This window comes from Mauremys reevesii, linkage group 2, assembly GCF_016161935.1.
Source record: "Mauremys reevesii isolate NIE-2019 linkage group 2, ASM1616193v1, whole genome shotgun sequence".
Taxonomy (NCBI): Eukaryota; Metazoa; Chordata; order Testudines; family Geoemydidae; genus Mauremys; species Mauremys reevesii.
Genome location: NC_052624.1, coordinates 179948447 through 179959220, shown reverse-complemented (window position 1 = coordinate 179959220; position 10774 = coordinate 179948447). Strand labels below are relative to the sequence as shown.

The 10774-nt window shown below is 38.5% G+C and overlaps 1 long non-coding RNA gene across 5 annotated transcripts; it reads right to left on the bottom strand.

The window, feature by feature from the left end:
- Positions 1-2169: 2169 nt before the first annotated feature.
- LOC120399614 lies at positions 2170-9345 on the bottom strand. Of its 5 annotated transcripts, XR_005595255.1 has the most exons (5): positions 9175-9336; positions 7460-8585; positions 6795-6853; positions 4616-4719; positions 2170-2307 (listed from the first exon to the last, which is right to left on the bottom strand). It is a non-coding gene; the product is annotated as an uncharacterized LOC120399614 (long non-coding RNA). The 5 variants fall into 5 exon arrangements; XR_005595253.1 differs by having other exon boundaries at positions 6795-8585; positions 9323-9345; XR_005595252.1 differs by having other exon boundaries at positions 6795-8585.
- Positions 9346-10774: the final 1429 nt, after the last annotated feature.

Here is a 10774-nt window from a genome sequence, read left to right as displayed (position 1 = left end):
TGGACTTTCCATAGGAAAGAGGAGGGGGTCTTCAACCACAGGAGAAAGTCTACTTAAATCCCTGGGAGACCCCTCCATTTTGTCTTCAGCTGGCTAAAGATAGCCTCTCCACCCACAAGGAGACATGAAAGAAACTGGAACAAAGGATGTTAACTACAGAGGATGTGAGTGATTGCTGGACACAGACTAGAAGACTAGTCTGTAAAAGGAAGCTTACTGGAATTTCTCAAAGGGTGAGATTTTTATCTTTACTCAGTTTTCTTACTGTATTAGACTCAGACTGGCGTGTTTTATTTTATTTTACTTGGTAATTCACTTTGTTCTGTCAGCTATTACTTGGAACCACTTAAATCCTAGTTTCTGTATTTAATAAAATCACTTTTTACTTATTAATTAATCCAGAGTATGTATTAATACCTAGGGGGGCAAACAGCTGTGTGTATCTCTCTGTCAGTGTTATAGAGGGCTAACAATATATGAGTTTACTGTGTATAAAGCTTTATACAGGGTAAAACGGATTTATTTGGGGTTTAGACCCCATTGGGAGTTGGGCACCTGAGTGTTAAAGACAGGAACACTTCTGTTAGCTGCTTTCAGGTAAACCTGCAGCTTTGGGGCACATGGTTCAGACCCTGGGTCTGTGTTAGACACACCCGTCTGCTCCGGCTCAACAAGACAGGGTGCTGGAGTCCCAAGCTGGCAGTGAAAAAGGGGCAGAAGTAGTCTTGGCACATCAGTTGGCAGTTCCCAATGGGGTTACTGTGATCTAACCTGTCACAGGAGGGACAGGCAGTAGAAACAAAAGTGAAACTCTTTGAGCAGCATATTCCATAAGTCTTGAGGTCTTTCTGAGTGTACATAAGAACATAAGAACATAAGAAAGGCCGTACCGGGTCAGACCAAAGGTCCATCTAGCCCAGTATCTGTCTACCGACAGTGGCCAATGCCAGGTGCCCCTGAGGGAGTGAACCTAACAGGCAATGATCAAATGATCTCTCTCCTGCCATCCATCTCCATCCTCTGACGAACAGAGGCTAGGGACACCATTCTTACCCATCCTGGCTAATAGCCATTTATGGACTTAGCCACCATGAATTTATCCAGTCCCCTTTTAAACATTGTTATAGTCCTAGCCTTCACAACCTCCTCAGGTAAGGAGTTCCACAAGTTGACTGTGCGCTGCGTGAAGAAGAACTTCCTTTTATTTGTTTTAAACCTGCTGCCTATTAATTTCATTTGGTGACCCCTAGTTCTTGTATTATGTGAATAAGTAAATAACTTTTCCTTATCCACTTTCTCAACATCACTCATGATTTTATATACCTCTATCATATCCCCCCTTAGTCTTCTCTTTTCCAAACTGAAGAGTCCTAGCCTCTTTAATCTATCCTCATATGGGACCTTCTCTAAACCCCTAATCATTTTAGTTGCTCTTTTCTGAACCTTTTCTAGTGCTAGAATATCTTTTTTGAGGTGAGGAGACCACATCTGTACACAGTATTCGAGATGTGGGCGTACCATGGATTTATATAAGGGCAATAATATATTCTCAGTCTTATTCTCTATCCCCTTTTTAATGATTCCTGACATCCTGTTTGCTTTTTTGACCGCCTCTTCAATGAAGTGTAGCCTTCATTGATTTGGGATCCAACATACCATTCTCTCACTAGAAGGGAAAACCTATAATGGCAGCAGGCTGTAAAAGAGACCCAGTTTGGGAATATTTTAATGAAATTCCTCTACCTGTGGGTAAGACAGGCATGTGTGCAAAATGCAAACAGTGCAACAAAGAAATGCAAGACCTGGTTGCCCAAATGAAACAACATCATGAGAAGTGTTCCTTTCTCAGGAGGAAGCTGCGTTGAAGATGATGAAAGGAACATATTTGAACATGCATGATCTTCAGCTTGGTAAACTTCTGTATTTCATACTTCTTTCTTAAGAACTGCCTGTCTTTCTTCTGGACTAATCTTGAATTCTCATGCTTGAGCAAAAAAAATAGTTGTTACTGTATGGTACTATCATTTTAGATGCAGTTGTGATAAAAAATAAATAGCTGAAAAAGGCAGATCTTCCAATTTCACCTTTCAAGTAGTACTGAGTGCCAGTGAATGCAATAAGTAATACTAAATGAGTAGTATGGTAATAATTGCATTGACTTTCTTTGTTTAGGAGAATCCATCCTCAACATACAGGATTCTGAAGACTATCCACCTTTGAGATCACCATCATTTTCTATAGTTTCAGAGTTATCTGACAATGATTGTATTTCAGTCACATATATGTCACATAGCCATAGTATATCACCTGTAGCAAAAAGAAAAAAAGATTTCTTATGTTATATCTCCGACATCCAGAAACAATGATAGATATGTTTGTTATAAGAATCAGCAGATTACAAAAAGAGGTCATTGATGAAAAAATTGCCTGATTTATTTATGCAACAAACTCTCCTTTCCGTATGATTGAGAACCCACACTTCATTAACATGGTTCAGTCATTAAGGCCAGGATATAGTTCACCCAACAGAACAGATGTCGCAGGCAAATTGCTGGATAAAGTGTATGAAAGAGAAATTGAGCAGTGTGCAAAAGGTCTAGAGGGTGAAATTGTTAATCTGAGTCTTGATGGGTGGAGCAGTGTCCACAATGATACTGTCGTATGTGCTTGTGTGGAATGTCTTCCTTACAGAAACAATTGATACATCAGGAAATGCACACAGCAGAATACTTACAAGAAGTAGCAGTAAAAACTATAACAAACTGTGAAAATAAATGCAAATGTCTCATACGCAGCTTGGTTGCAGACAATGCTGCAAATGTATCCAAGGTGAGAAGAAATTATTTAGAAGAGAGTGAAGAGAGTCCTAAGCTAATAACATATGGTTGCAGTGAACTGTTTTGAGCACTGTATCAAGAACTGGCCTAATCTGATGACAGTTTGTGAACAAAATCGTGAAAAAATTGATGGCACTGTCACAGCCAAAGTTCTCAACATTGGGCTTAAGAGAAATGTTGAACACATGCTGAGTATCCTGAAGCCTGCTTTTCTAGCCTTGAACAAAATGCAGGGAAATAGTTGTTTTATTGCTGACGCTGTTGAAATTTGGAAGGAACTGCGTGAGATGTTAAAAAGAGGAATATGTAATGACAGAGTTAAATTACAAGCATCATCTCCAGCTAATTTTCTTGCAAATATTCTCAATACTTGGTACCAGGGTCAAACCTTAACTGCTGAAGAAGAAGAGTTGGCTATGACATGGACATCCACCAATCATCCCTCCATAATGCCAACTATAATAAACTTCAGAGCTAAGGATGAACCATTCCAGAAATATATATTTGCTGATGATGTTTTAAAGAAAGTCACACCAGTGAACTGGTGGAAGTCACTTAAGCACTTGGATTCAGAGACCGTTGAAGTGATAATCTCACTTTTAACAGCAGTAGCTTCTTCTGCTGGTATAGAAAGAATATTTTCTTCGTTTGGATTAATTCATTCCAAATTGAGAAATTGTTTGGGACCTGAAAAAGCTTGTTTTTCTCTTCTAGATTATGAACAAACAGGAAAATGAAGGTGAAGACATTTAACTATTTTAGTTAAGAACAAATTTTAACAAAAACAAATCTGATTTAAAAAAAACTTGAATGTTTAACTAAATTCAGAAATTTATATGCTTGTTTTGTTAAAATATTATGTTTGCTGTTGAAGAAAAACATCCAGAATGTTGTTGTTTTAGTTAAATAAAACAATTTAAATGTCTGTCTGGTGATGTTCTCCTCCTCATACAGCATGGCAAGAAAATCCTCCAAATATTAATGATCGTTCCCTTCCCAATGACTTCATAAATATCTCCTTCAATTACCTTTGGTAAATGAAATAACCAAACAATCATTCATTTTCTGATATAGCTGTAAAACTAATCAGAAAGGTTTTCAAAATAATTCACTTAAAAAATGTATAGTGTGTGCCTTCTAAAAATGAAACCTACATCTATCTCTGAGTTATGAAGAATATGTATTAAGGTTATAACAACCAATTAACAAGAATGCACTTTTATGTAGAAATCAGTGATTAAAAAGTGTCTTCCTCACTAGAGATTTAAATCAAATCCACCCTGCTTCACTGTGTGTATCTTATTGTCAATTTTTAATTTGAAAAGCCCATTAGGAGTTGTCCCAAAAGTAAACACGACATTGTTCTTGTAACTTTTGTCTCCTTTCCCCTATTCTGTTTATTGCTTACATTCATAGCTTGTCTAAATTTAAGCCCTGATCCTGCCGTTGGAGCAATGCAGGTGGACCCACGCTAAACTCATACAGAGCCCTATGGGGGTCTGCCCAGGCAAATCTAATTACAGAATCAGGGCTTTAGATTGTTAGATTTTAGAGGCAGAGGGCACACCTTATTTTTATTAATTAGTCTGGAAAATGCCTGTCCCACTTGTGGATGTGGTATAAACAATAATATAGCTGGTGAGTATGATATACAGTAAAGTAAAAATAACATTGCACAAACTCAGATTTCTCTTTGAAAAGTAAATTAAGCATGAAGAAAAAGAAATGAGGGAGGAATAGACAAGGAAAACTCTTATTCTGGTTTTAGTTTGCATTACCTTTTGCTGGGGAATTGCGAAAAGTACCCACTATCACAATCCATTTGAACTACTCCAGCTGTGTACAGTTTCATATAGTCCTCTGGGCCCAACATTCTTAACCCCTGAGAAAGAATATTGAAGTTCAATTGTTCTGGACTGGGACTCAGACTTAGGTTCTGTTCTCCGCTCTGCCACTGGCCTACTGGATGACCTTGAGCAAATCACTTCCCGTCTCTATACCCCAGTTTCCTCATCTGTAAAATGGGGATAATACTGACTCCTTTGTAAAAACACTTTGAGATCTACCTATGGAGAGCACTATAGAAGAGCTAAGTATTATTATGTTAGTCTTTTCATAAAGTATTTTACTGGACTTGAGAGATTATCAAGCATTCTTTTTAAAAAAGTGTGTGCAGTTGCTGTAAGACTGGTGGTGGTAAAATAATCACATTTCAAAGGTAGGTGGCATATATACTGACCCATAGTCTCCTAGCTTCAGTTGCAACTTTAACCACCTATCATAATTAAAATTATTGATATTTTCAAAAACGGGTTTAACCCAACATGTCCAAAGTTGGATATTTATATTTATGCACATAAGCTAAACTGGCCTAATTTCCAAATGTGCAGAACAGCTCGAGTTCTGGTTGAAAATTGATGGTCCCTGCAGATGCTCAGCAATTTTGAAAATTGGCCACTTTCATGTAGATGCCTAAATATAGTTTGAAAAACTTCACCAGATATTAAAAAAAAATAACTTGTAGGAGACTCTTAAACAAAATAACTAAAGCAAATGTGGCAAAATGTTTAGCTGTACAATTTAAGTTATGCTATTAGGATACAAAGAGATACTGTATTAAGTACTAATAGCTGGAAATCATTACACTAAAAGGGTGAAATCCTGGTCCCAATGAAATCTGTGGGAAAAGTCCCATTCACTTCAGTAGGGCCAGGATTTTGTTCCAGATATATTATCAAATTCCAGCTCTAAGAATGGCACACATACTGAACATGTTAGAAGTGTTCCGATTTAAAAGTTCTTTCTACATCTGAAGAGAGTGGGCAATAGTTTTTTTCAAGATTATGCTAATAATGCTCTGAGATCAGCCATCACAAGGTACCTAATTAGCGAGCAACATGAGGGCACATAAGTCACTTACGTGAATTGCCTTATTCTGCTCTTTGTTCCAGGAATGCAAGAGCGTGGGAAAAATCCTACTCTCTTTAACACACTGGTAGTGACACTGACTTTAGTGCGCCAGTTTGAGTCATGGATTTTGCTAGTTAATTCTCTCCAAAACACAGGATGCTGTAGCTCTGGGCCAGATACTCAGTTCCCTCATCATTAAATGGGAGTTTTGAACTGAATGTAGGACCAAGCCCTTAACCATTTAAACTTTAAAAACAGATGGAAAAAGGTGGTTAATAACTTTAAACACTTTTTACACTCAACTCAAAAATAGCATTGGTCTTAAATATTGAAGATATATTAACTAATGATTTGGAAGAATTAAAAATGATCCATTTTTTAATACTTGAACTCAGTGAATGGTACTCTCCCCTACTGATGCACAATGTTAAAAGGTTTTGTTTCCTGGAGACATTGTGATCTGTCAGGTTAACTTAAAAGTAGACATTTTTGAAAGATATCTAAATAATCAGTCATCAGACACATTAAACAATAATGTTTAGGTACATCTATTCTGCATTTGCTCATAGGATTGACACTTAAGATTCCCTCCAACCCCTCTTTGGGGCTCATAACACCATTCAACCTGAACTCATTTTAGTCTTAAAATGTCTCTATAAATATGTCACATATAGACCCAGGATCTTCAAGCCCCTCAGCAAGATTTTTCAGACACAATCAAAATAACTATCAGTAAGAGAGGTGAAAAACATCTAGGCCATCTAACATGCATCTGTGATTTTGGAATTAGAAGCAAAAGGAAAAATCTAAAAAGCAATCTAAAAACTCCTTCTAAAAGCACCGGGCAAAAAACTGTTGTTATAAACACTGGTGGTAAATTCAGAGAAATTCCTCTTCAATGGAGTTATTGTGGATCCCCACTGATGTACCTGAAAGTAAATTTTGGCTCATTGTGTAGAATCTCAGGAAGACTACTTGTCTACATCACTCCTCTCAATGACGTTACACTCTCATTGTGCTAAAGAAAAGTTTATTTGGATAATTTACCTTTTGAGTATAAGGAATCACATCTTCTCTTGTCCCTGCAATGTCAAAAATCTCACTCCCTAGAACACACCCAACGGATTGATTTCACAGATGTTAAAATATAACCTTTTAAAAAATAATGTGTGAAATGCTGGGCCCACTGAAATATATGGAAGTTTTGACACTGATTTCATTAGAGCGAGGATTTCATGCCATGTCTTTATCTTATGTTACAAATAAAATCTTAGGTTATTAAAGGTGGCATTTAAAAACATCTCAATGTACTTTTCACCATGTATTGTTTGTTTACTTTTTCTCATTTCTCTGATTGGAGGATGAAATTAGTCAATTTCACCTTCTCAGGCACTAACTCAGCCTTGTGTTTCAGTTGCAAAAAGTTGGGGTTTAGTTTGTTTTCATTGGATTTTTAAAAAAAATCCAAACAGTTATATTGATCTTAGATTTTCTTAAAAAGCTTGTTCTTATAAAACCCAAATGTGGGTCAAATTTGGTTTGACAATCTCTTTAAAATCTTAGCTTTATTATTTATACTACCTTAGACATTTAAGGCTTAACAACCCAGGTACACTGAAGGCAGTATACAAATAATAATGTCTTTCCAATCAAATTACTCTCTCTAATTTAACTGTTTCTTTTAAAATTAAAACTGTTCCACATTCCCTCACCACTGCAAACTTTCCCTTTTTTCTGGCTTCTGTGAAATAAGGAGATGCAATCAGGTAGGCTGGTGACAGGGCAGCAGGTACAGGTACAGCAAGCTGTTTGGTGGTGAAGTTGCTGAGAAGATTATTATTCCTAGCAGGCACAATGGAATCTCCCTCACAGTCACCAATATAGTTCCCCCATCAGATAGGCAGAAAAACATCAGAGAGTTCAATGGGATGTTGTGCTCCAGATACAGAACATCAGGGCAATCTGGACTCTTGACTCCAAGTATCTCTCATGTGTTCCTTTTTGTCCTGGTGGTGGTAGCACGCTGTCTTCCCTCTAAGAATGTGCTTTCCTTCTTAGGAACTAGTATGTGTGAAAAAAGTGCACATGACTGTGAAAAACATAAAAAATGCATCCCAGGTGGTTTTTCTGCCTGGCAGTGAAGATGGAGTATTTGGAGAATAAAGATTGAAACTTTTGAGTTGTTCTCTTCTGATCTCTTTTCTTTGCTGCTCTGCCACTGCTATTAACAAGTAGGGAGGGGCATAAATATGGGAAAGGGGCAAGGAGAGGAACAACAACAAGGAAGGGGGAAGGAAAGATGGAGACAAAGGGTTTGATTCTGTGCCCATTGAAGTCAATTGCAAAACTCCCATTTGCTTTAGTGACACAAAATCAGACCTAACTGTGGGGAGGAAGGGAAAAAGATGATAGGGAAGGATGACTTTAAACTAGTTTACTCCTGCCCTATGGAACTGGGATCTCCTTGTTTTACCCCCACACTATCCTTTACTTTTTGCTACCACCTCCATTTTTCATTGTTGGAGCACCAAGCAGTCATTTCTGCTGGGATGTCCCTCATCTATCAGCACTTGCTACCTTCACCCTGCCTTATCTCTGTTATAGCTAAGAGCAAATTGATGGGTGACTGGCATCTGGGTACTTTTGCACCCAGTAGCAAAAGTAGAGATTTAAAGGATTTCTTATGGTAGCCATGTTTGATGGAGAAATATACACAGGTATTATGCCAGGAGCCAAGCACTGCATCACCCTGGATCTTGCTCTGCTTCCCTCTGCCACTTCCCTCCTCATCTGCAACCGCATTCCTGACATCTGTTTCTCTTCAGTGCAAAATCACATCTGTAAGGCAGGGGGAAACACCGATAGTGATGTCTTATCTTAGATATTCTTAAAAGCTATTGGATTACAAATACAATGAAGATATAAAGCAATTAACTTATTAATTATCTAGATTTTGGGTCCTGCAGAGGTTGAAAGAGCCCCTTTAAAATCAGAACCACACCCATCTCTCTTCACCATTTTTCTTCTCTTTTTCCATCCCCTTTTCCTCCTCCCTTTCGTACTCTGTCAGATTTGCAAGTTCTCAATATACCATCTACTCTAAAATGCATGTGCAGTCCTGTGTTGTTATATTTCATGTTAAAAATGGGTTACTTCATCTTTATTGTGAACATATTGTATCTGAAGTTTTTCTTCAAATACATTGTATTTTTCAAGATATCTGACATCTATATGGTCTTGCTTTTCAACTGTGGATACAATTAGCTACTTGGAAACTTATCCACATATTAGCTTATCTGTAACAGGGACACCCTTCTGACTTGTGGGCCCCAAGCTACCTTCAGGGTTTGCGTCAGCCAGCTAACTATAACTTGCCTTGTCTACAGTAGGATTTTAACACATTAACCAATATTTGTTTAAAACACACCTTTTTTTACTAATAAAGACAAGAGTTCTCCATGACTCTGTCCCTTTCATCATTTCCACACTTGTCTGTTCCTACAGTCAATAGTGAACACTGAACCCTCCCAGCTCCATTCATTTTTATGGTCCTAATGTCCTCTTTTTTCACTTACAACTCCGCACCATCTTTCACAACATCTGCTATGCCTGCAATAGCTTCCCATTTGCTGTGAGCTAGTGACCTCACAAAAGGCTTGCTTGTGTCAGTAAAGATTGGAGCATCAGTTAGTCAATTAATGATTTCCTGAAAGGTCTTTTCACATCTCTTGTCCCGTCATTTTCCCAGGCATCCTAGGTTTTTGTTCAGAAACCTTTGTGGACTTTTCCTTAACCTTTGTCTTAGATTTTATTATTTTATCATCCCAGACTGGTATCCTATAGTGAGATTATTCAGTAGCTTTGTGATGATAGTGCAATTATTAACAAATCTGCAGTCGTAGCTGCAAAATCCTAGGAAAGTCTTGGACTCTCTGTAATTATGTAGGCATGGCTACATAGCTAGTGTTTCTGTGTTATGAGGATCCATACTTACATCTCCATGGGACACAATGTGACCCACATTTTTGATATTCTGCAGAACTGGAATTTATCAATTGATAGCTTCGGTCCATAGACTTCCAATCAGCCTAACACTTTTAGAAGTCTTTCTTCATGTTCCTCCAGAGTTCTTCCACATAGTCACATCATCCAAATAAACTAATACTTGTAATAGGTTCATGTCTACCATAACTTTTCTCCATGAGGTAGTGGTATCATAGAATATCAGGGTTGGAAGGGACCTCGGGAGGTCATCTCCTCCAGCACCCTGCTCAAAGCAGGACCTATCCCCAACTAAAATCATCCCAGCCAGGCTTTGTCAAGCCTGACCTTAAAAACCTCTATGGAAGGAGATTCCACCACCTCCCTAGGTAACCCATTCCAGTGCTACACCACTCTCCTAGTGAAAAAGTTTTTCCTAATATCCAACCTAAATCTCCCCCACTGTTGAGACCATTACGCCTTGTTCTGTCAGCTGGTACCACTGAGAACAGTCTAGATCCAGGTAGTTGAAAGCTGCTATCAAATCCCCCCCTCATTCTTCTCTTCTGCAGACTAAACAATCCCAGTTCCCTCAGCCTCTCCTCAAAAGTCATGTGCTCCAGCCCTCTAATAATTTTTGTTGCCCTCCACTGGACTCTTTCTACATCCTTCTTGTAGCATGGGGCCCAAAACTGGACACAGTACTCCAGATGAGGCCTCACCAATGTCGAATAGAGGGGAATGATCACGTCCCTCGATCTGCTGGCAATGCCCCTACTCAGACAGCCCAAAATGCCGTTAGTCTTCTTGGCAACGAGGGCACACTGTTGACTCATATCCAGCTTCTCGTCCACTGTAACCCGTAGGTCCTTTTCTGCAGAACTGCTTCCTAGCCATTCGGTCCCTAGTCTGTAACAGTGAATGGGATTCTTCTGTCCTAAGTGCAGGACTCTGCACTTGTCCTTGTTGAACCTCATCAGATTTCTTTTGGCCCAATCCTCTAATTTGTCTAGGTCCCTCTGTATCCTCTCTCTACCCTCCAGCAT